General features: G+C 49.1%; 1 pseudogene; it reads right to left on the reverse strand.

Annotated features, from left to right (window-relative positions):
- Positions 1–510: 510 nt before the first annotated feature.
- On the reverse strand, positions 511–7,974 carry LOC121920422 (annotated as a pseudogene).
- Positions 7,975–8,749: the final 775 nt, after the last annotated feature.

Consider the following 8,749-nt stretch of genomic DNA (forward strand, 5'->3'; position numbering starts at 1 on the left):
TCCAAATAGTCATTAAACTCCTAAGGTCTGCAAAAGCATTTTGCACTAAAGATAATGCAGTTGTTTTTAGCACTGGCTACTTAAGTTACAGTTAAATTTACTGTTTGCCAGTGTTGGAATGCTTTCCGTGGTAGATGCCTAGTGAAAAATGCATACAACAAAGACACTGGTCTGACTACCTGCCAGTTCTAACTATTGCCAAAATGTTATCTGAAGTATGCCTTTCAACTGTCCTCAGGTGTGAAATGACATAAGATTAGGTCAGGATGGTGAGATGTGTTTCTCAACATGCTAGCACTATATGACATTCTGTAAGATTGCAACAATAGAATTAAAATTGATCAGGAATGGGCTTTTATTTCTAGTGTGAGGTTAGTGATACCTGGGTCTATATTAGTCATGTATGGAATGGATGTGGTACTTGGGTAGATGTAAAGCAAGTGCTAATGGAATCTGTTTCACTGTTAGATCCTGTGGTTCTCTTCATTGTGCTGCTGTGTGTTCTGGCTCTTAGTCTTCAACCTCTCCCCTTTTGCGCTCCACCTCCTGTTGTTGGTCACCAGTCCACTGCACAACATTGTCCATCAAGTGCTCCATGATGACTGTGGATTCCTTGTAGAACTCCAGGCTGACAGTCTCCAAAGGCAACCTTAGCTATCACGTTGCTTGCTTGGGAGTTGTTGAGAACCTCATAATAAAGGAGTAATTCACAGCCACAGCCATGATGAATCAGTTCCAAGTACCATTGACTGATTTCCTGAGCTTCCCCATAGGCTTGCATTGCAGACTTCACCCACATCTGACAGGGCCACCTCAGCCGAGTGGCAGTAGTTGTCTCCTTTCATCTTCAGATAAAACGCCTGGCTTTCATAACCTCTCTCCCTGAAATGCTTTAGGAGTACATGATGTAGGAGACTAAGGTGCCATTCCCACTTGGCAGATAAAACGGATTATATTGGCGCGATTCTGATTCGGATCATGTTCCAAGACTAATCCAAATTTTTTCCATCATTTCCATTACAAAAAGGGGTAAATTACCTCAATTTATTTAGACCGTTTTTGTTCCCATTTATTTTAAATCGCTGTATTTTAAAGCAGATTAATTTGCTCCCCGTTCCCATCTGTGTCTGCAAGCTGTCAATCAAGCACGTAGGCTTCAGACGTCACAAGTGTCGTCACCTGATTCAGAACACTTTGACACGGTTTATTTTGCTCCCCATTCCCATTTCTGTTTGTTTGTTGTTGTTGTTTTTTGGGCAGCCAATGAAAATCGGCTGCAAAGACTCTTCTGTGTCTCCCCAGATTCCCTTTGGGAAAGAGAGAAGAGAAGGCTCAATCCCTCCCCCCCCCACAGATCCCTGGGTGACCAGGCTCTCCTGTGTCTCCCCAGATTCCCTTTGGGAAAGAGAGAAGGCTCAATCTCCCCCTCAGATCCCTGGGCGCCAGGCTCTCCTGTGTCTCCCCAGATTCCCTTTGGGAAAGACAGAAGGCTCGATCTCCCCCTCAGATCCCTGGGCGTCCAGGCTCCCTGGGTCTTGTGTCTCCGCAGATTCCCTTTGGGAAAGAGAGAAGGCTCGATCTCCCCTCAGATCCCTGGCGTCCAGGCTCTCCTGTGTCTCCCCAGATTCCCTTTGGGAAAGAGAGAAGGCTCATCTCCCCCATCAGATCCCTGGGTGTCCAGGCTCTCCTGTGTCTCCCCAGATTCCCTTTGGGAAAGAAAGAAGGGCTCGATCTCCCCCTCAGATCCCTGGGCATCCAGGTCTCCTGTGTCTCCGAAATTCTTGGGAAAGAGAGAAGGCTCGATCTCTCCCTCAGATCCCGGGGCGTCCAGGCTCTCCTGTGTCTCCCCAGATTTCCTTGGGAAAGAGAGAAGAGAAGGCTCGATTCCCCCCTCGCCCAGATGCCTTGGTGACCAGGCTCTCCTGTGTCTCCCCAGATGTCCCTTTGGGAAAGAGAGAAGGCTCGATCCCCCAGATCCCGGGTGACCAGGCTCTCTTGTGTCTCCCAGATTCCCTTTGGGAAAGAGAGAAGGCTCGATCTCCCTCAGATCCCTGGGCGTCCAGGCTCTCCTGTGTCCCCAGATTCCCTTGGGAAAGAGAGAAGGCTCGATCCTGCCCCCCAGAATCCTGGGTGAACCAGGCTCTCTTGTGTCTCCCCAGATTCCTTTGGGAAAGAGGAAGGCTCGATCTCCCCTCAGATCCCTGGGCGTCCAGGCTCTCCTGTGGTCTACCCAGATGCCCTTTGGGAAAGAGAAGGCTCGATCTCCCCTCAGAATCCCTGGGCGTCCGGGCTCTCCTGTGTCTCTCCAGATTCCCTTTGGGAAAGAGAGCTCGATCTCCCCCTCAGATCCTGGGCATCCAGGCTCTCCTGTGTGTCCCCAGATTCCCTTGGGAAAGAGAGAAGGCTCGATCTCCCCCCAGATCCCTGGGTGTCCAGGCTCTCCTGTGTCTCCCCCGATGTCCCTTTGGAAAGAAAGAAGGCTCGATTCCCCCTCGAGAAGAGTCCCTGGCATCCAGGCCTCTCCTGTGTCTCCCCAGATTCCCTTTGGGAAGAGAGGAAGGCTCGACTCTCCTCAGATCCCTGGGCGTCCAGGCTCTCGGTGTCTCCCAGATTTCCTTGGGAAAGAGAGAAGAGAAGGCTCGATCCCCTCCCCAGATCCTTGGGTGACCAGGCTCTCCTGTGTCCCCAGATTCCCTTTGGGAAAAGGAGAAGGCTCGATCCCCCCCCAGATCCCTGGGTGACCAGGCTCTCTTGTGTCTCCCAGATTCCCTTTGGAAAGAGAGAAGGCTCGACTCCCCCTCAGATCCTGGGCGTCCAGGCTCTCCTGTGTCTCCCCAGATTCCCTTTGGAAAAGAGAGAAGGCTCGATCTCCCCTCAGATCCCTGGGCGTCCAGGCTCTGCCTGTGTTCCCCAGATTCCCTTTGGGAAGAGAGAAGGCTCGATCTCCCCCTCAGGATCCTGGGCGTCCGGCTCTCCTGTGTCCTCCAGATTCCCTTGGGAAAGAGAGCTCGATCTCCCCCTCAGATCCTGGGCATCCAGGCTCTCCTGTGTCCTCCCAGATTCCCTTTGGGAAAAGAGAGAAGCTCGATCTCCGCCTCAGATCCCTGGGCGTCCAGGCTCTCCTGTGTCTCCCCAGATTCCTTTGGGAAAAGAGAAGGCTCGATCTCCCCCTCAGACCCTGGGCGCCAGGCTCCTCCTGTGTTCTCCCAGATTCCCTTTGGGAAAGAGAGAAGGCTCGATCTCCCTCTCAGATCCCGGGCGTCCAGGCTCTCCTGTGCCTCCCCAGATTCCCTTTGGGAAGAGAGAAGGCTCGATCTCCCCCTCAGATCCCTGGGCGACCAGCTCTCCTGTGTCTCCCCAGATTCCCTTTGGGAAAGAGAGAAGGCTCGATCTCCCCCTCAGATCCCTGGGCGTCCAGGCTCTCCTGTTGTCTCCCCAGATTCCCTTTGGGAAAGAGAGAAGCTCGATCCCCCCCCCCAGATACCTGGGACCAGGCTCTCCTGTGTCTCTCCAGATTCCTTTGGGAAAGAGAGAAGGCTCCGATCTCTCCCTCAGATCCCTGGTGTCCAGGCTCTCCTGTGTCTCCCCAGATTCCCTTTGGGAAAGAAGAGGCTCGATCTCCCCTCAGATCCTGGGCATCCAGGCTCTCCGTGTCTCCCCAGATTCCTTTGGGAAAGAGAGAAGGCTTGATCTCTCCCTCAGAATCCCTGGGCTCCAGGCTCTCCGGTGTCCCTCCCCAGATTTCCTTTGGGAAAGAGAGAAGAGAAGGCTCGATTCCCCCCTCCCCCAGATCCTTGGGTGACCAGGCTCTCCTGTGTCTCCCCAGATTCCCTTGGGAAAGAGAGAAGGCTCGATCTCCCCCTCAGATCCCTGGGCGACCAGGCTCTCCTGTGGTCCTTCCCCAGATTTAACTTTGGGTAAAGAGAGAAGGCTGCGATATCTCCCCCTCAGATCCCTGGGCGTCCAGGCTCTCTGTGTCTCCCCAGATTCCCTTTGGGAAAGAGAGAAGGCTCGATCTCTCCTCAGATCCCTGGGCATCCAGGCTCTCCTGTGTTCCCCAGATTCCTTTGGGAAAGAGAGAAGGCTCGATCTCCCCCTCAATCCCTGGGCGACCAGGCTCTCCTGTGCTCCCCAGATTCCCTTTGGGAAAGAGAGAAGGTCGATCTCCCCCTCAGATCCCTGGGCATCCAGGCTCTCCTGTGTCTCCCCAGATTCTTTGGGAAAGAGAGAAGGCTCGAGCTCTCCCTCAGATCCCTGGGGCATCCAGGCTCTCCTGTGTCTCCCCAGATTCCCTTTGGGAAAGAGAGAAGGCTCGATCTCCCCCTCAGATCCCTGGGCGTCCAGGCTCTCCTGTGTCTCCCAGATTCCCTTTGGGAAAGAGGAGAAGGCTCGATCTCTCCCTCATATCCTTGGTGTCCAGGCTCTCCTGTGTCTCCCCAGATTCCCTTGGGAAAGAGAGAAGGCTCGATCTCCCCCTCAGATCCCTGGGCGTCCAGGCTCTCCTGTGTCTCCCCAGATTCCCTTTGGGAAAGAGAGGGCTTGATCTCTCCCTCAGATCCCTGGGCGTCCAGGCCTTCTCCGGTGTCTCCCCAGATTTCCTTGGGAAGGAGAAGAGAAGGCTCTATTCCCCCTCCCCCTGATCCTGGGTGACCAGGCTCTCCGTGTCTCCCCAATTCCCTTTGGGAAAGAGAGAAGGCTCGATCTCCCCCTCAGATCCCTGGGCGACCAGGCTCTCCTGTGTCTCCCCAGATTCCCTTTGGGAAAGAGAGAAGGCTCGATCTCCCCCTCAGATCCTGGGCATCCAGGCTCTATGTGTCTCCCCAGATTCCTTATTGTGATAAGAGAGAGGGGGTGAGAAGGCTCGATTCTCTCCCTTCAGATCCCTGGGCATCCAGGCTCTCCTGTGTAGTCCCCAAGATTCCTTTGGGAAGAGAGAAGGCTCGATTCCCCTCAGATCACTGGCGACCAAGAACTCCGTGGCTCCCAGATTCCCTTTGGGAAAGAGAGAAGGCTCGATCTCCCCCTCAGATCCCTGGGCATCCAGGCTCTCCTGTGCCTTCCCATAGTTCCTCTGGGAAAGAGAGAAGGAGCCTCCATTCCCCCAAATCCCTTTGCCTGCCCCATTGCTCCCTGGGTTGTCTGGGGGGTGATCAAGCAAGCATGTACTGCAAAGCCCATCTGCTGCTCAGGCACTCAGGCAGAAGTGAAAAAAGAAAAAACAATAGTTAAAATGGTGTTCAATGGCTCTCCTCATCCATCGGTCTATGAATGAGGAGCAGAGGGGAGGTTGCAATCCACTGGGATAAAGGCTATGCAAACGGAAGAAAATGGCGCTGGCGATGCAGAAAGAGAACAAAGAGGGTGACACCCCCAGGCCAGCCCCTTGAGCGCTGCTCCTCCCATCTCCAGGTTCCCAAATCAGACATCCTTTCGTTCTCATTCATTTTCCCCGAATCAGACTCAGGAGGCACAGGAAAACTCATTTTAAAACCACTGTTTTTTAAAACCGATTTATCGACCTATAATTCGGGGTTTCCTAGATAAATCGAATCAGATTTGAACCTCAATGGGAACGATTTCGGAACAATGCAGGTTGGATTCGCGCTCAAATGGAAACGATGCACCCATGATTCGCATCCAGACTCATGTTATAGGCCAGTGGGAATGACCCCTCAGAATTTCCCACCAGTGTTTCCAGTTTCTTTTTTATGGTCTTATGATAAAAAAAGCTTGTTCTTTCCAGCTTCCTGCTCCAGAGAGTCCTTTAGATGCTGCCAAGAAGAGCAGAATGCCTATATTAAGAATTTATAGGCCTTAGAAAGCAGAGTCTTCTCTTCATGGGTTAATGGTTCTTTCCCTTCCATTACAAGCTGCCTCATAGCAGTGGCCATGTCCTTGTATCTGACACATTGTTATGCCAGCTGTGTGTGGCTCAACATAGACAGGGAGAGATCAGGAATTGTGCCCTGAGAAGAGATTGCCACATTTCTATAGAGTAATATGCTGCTTTTTATGTGGACATAGGATGGCTGCCGCTTCAAAATGTTCCAGAATTTTCCTGTCCCTCTGACCTTACTTTTCTGCTACACAGATAGATTTTACGCAAAATGAACATCTTGGTCGTTCTGAAGTACTGAAAGCCCACTGTAGCATCTGCACACAGTGCTGTGTTATGAAACAAAAAATGGCAGACCAACAAGGATATAATGCTCAGGTGTGGCCAGAAACTACAGGCAATGAGCATTTCCTGAGGAGACAAACTGACCACAGTTAGTTCATAAAAGGCTGCCATGCTAACAGATGGTTACCCGTAACTAACAAAATACAAAGCAAGATGGTAGCTTTTACTTAACCACAGGTCACCAAAATGTCTCAAAACAAATAATATTGTATTAAAATATTTTCTATCCTGTTCTTCCTCCCTAGTGTGATGAATGCTTTACCCAGAGGGGGGAAACAATATAACAAACAGTAAATCTCACAGCAGCCAAGAAAAACAAACAAACCCTTACCTATCATTCTAAACAAAAGCACTGAAGGAGGCATATAGATCTCCTAGAAAAGCAACTTCCAGAAGAGGTGGGCTGCTCAGGAGAAAAGTCTTCTCCTACATATTCTTGTTATAAGTATCTGGAGGGACAGCAAGAAGGTCTTCAGTGGAAGAGCTAAATTCTCAAGCAAGATTATATGGAGTCCTTTGGGGAAAGTGGTGCAAAAGGATACGGAATAAATAAATACATTTATTTTTATTTAGAGACTTGTGGCCTGTTTTTCTTTTTTATAAATGTGTAAGGAAAAACCATTAATAAAATAGTATGACATTTGAGCAAGTCCATGACTTAAAAAGTAACAACTTCTCAGGTAAACATGGGAAAGTTGAGCCAGCATTTAACATAAGTAACTATATTCATTAGTACAGGAAATTTCCCCATATAAAACCAGTTGTAACTCCAGCATGCTAACTGGATTGGGGAGGCAGTCACTTGTGTATGGGGCTCACTGCGTTATCACCAATAGTGCGTTATCACCAATAGTGCTATGACAATCCATCCAAACAGCTCTTACGGTAAAGAAAGTTTTTCCTAATGTTTCAGTGGCATCTCTTTTCTTGTATTTTAATGCACTGGTTCTTTTTCTAGTGTCTGGAGCAGCAGAAAACAAACTTGTTCCATCTTCTATATTAAATATAGATAAACACAGAAAGATATTCAGATATAGAAAAATAGATATAAAATATGACATAAAGATAGCTACCATGTCACTGGCAGAGGCAAATAATGCAATGGCACTACACAGTGCATGTACAGAAAGTTTGGGTGGACCTCAGACCTTGCTGGATCTGCTTTGCACAAAATGTAGACCTATGACTCCAATATCACCTTTTTTTCTTTTTCCTGTTTGATTTTTTAAAACATCTTTGCCTATTGAAGAAGACAGTAGATCTTTGAAAACTTGCATCATGTATTTTGTGCATTTTGACTGGCCAATAAGTATCTTTATTTGTTGGCTTTGGATGTTATTGTACAGTATATAGAATATGCAAAAAGGCTAGGTTACTTGTTTGACTGCTGAAGAGGGAATGGCACTGTGTCCCAGATCTCTCCATTGCTTCCAACAGATGGGTGGTCGTATTTAGTCCACAAATGTGAGCCAAGTTGTAGCTGTTGTTACCTGCCCTCAAGTTGACGACAACTCATTGTGACCCTGTGGATGAGGCATCTCCAAGCCCGTCCTCCACTGCTTTGCTTAGGTCTTGCAAATTCAGGATCTTGACCTCCCCAATTGAGTCTATCCATCTGGCCTGCAGTCTTCCTCTCATTCTACTACCGTCTATGTTTCCTAGCATCATTATATTTTCTAATGAGTCATGTCTTCTCATGATGTGGCCAAAGTACAGTAAGTTTTGTCATCTTGGCTTCCAGGGAGAGTGCAGGCTTGATCTGTTCTAGGATCCATTTATTTGTCTTTTTTGGCCATTCATAGTATCCTCAGCATGCTTCTCCAGCACCACAATCTCAAACTAATTTATTTTCTTTGCTGTCCATCTCTTGCATCCATAGATGGTGATGGGGAATACAATGGCTTGGACCATTCTGACTTTAGTGATGTTGCATATCTTTGTAGAAGCCAGCATTATTTGAATGTTGGATTATGACTCTGGTGATCAGGATTGCAATCCCCCACTTGACCATGAAAAGCCATGGGGTGGCCTTGGACAGGTCACACTCTCTCAACCTCAGAGGATGGCCATGGCCTCTCTGAAGAAACCTGCTACAAAATCCCTGTGATAGGGTCGCCTTAGGGTCACCATAAGTCAAAAAAACCTGAAGGCGCACAACACATACTTGTATGTAGAGAGATCTTGTAGCACTTTTGAGACTCACTGAAAGAAAGGAGGCAGAATTCAAAGGTATAGCTGTGTTAGTCTATGGGATCAGTATGCAGAGAGATCTTGTAGTGAAAGTAGAAACCTGACCCCCTCCCTCATTACAATCAATAGTGAAAGATATTGATACTTTCTCCCAATCAAACCACTACCTTCAACACCTAGACAGACTCAAAATAAAAGGAGCCGACCAACATCTAGGAGACTGACGGAAGGTGGACTGGGTCCCCTTTGAGGCTGACTGAGAGCAAGAGGGTGGCAGTGAGTCCCAGAGGGACAGGCCATGGCCTTGAATTCTAACCTAGGGCACTTGCATCTCTGGACTCCCGAGGATCTGGGAGACATTAGCGAGAGAGAGAGAGA

This window comes from Sceloporus undulatus, chromosome 2 (genome assembly GCF_019175285.1).
Source record: "Sceloporus undulatus isolate JIND9_A2432 ecotype Alabama chromosome 2, SceUnd_v1.1, whole genome shotgun sequence".
NCBI lineage: Eukaryota > Metazoa > Chordata > Lepidosauria > Squamata > Phrynosomatidae > Sceloporus > Sceloporus undulatus.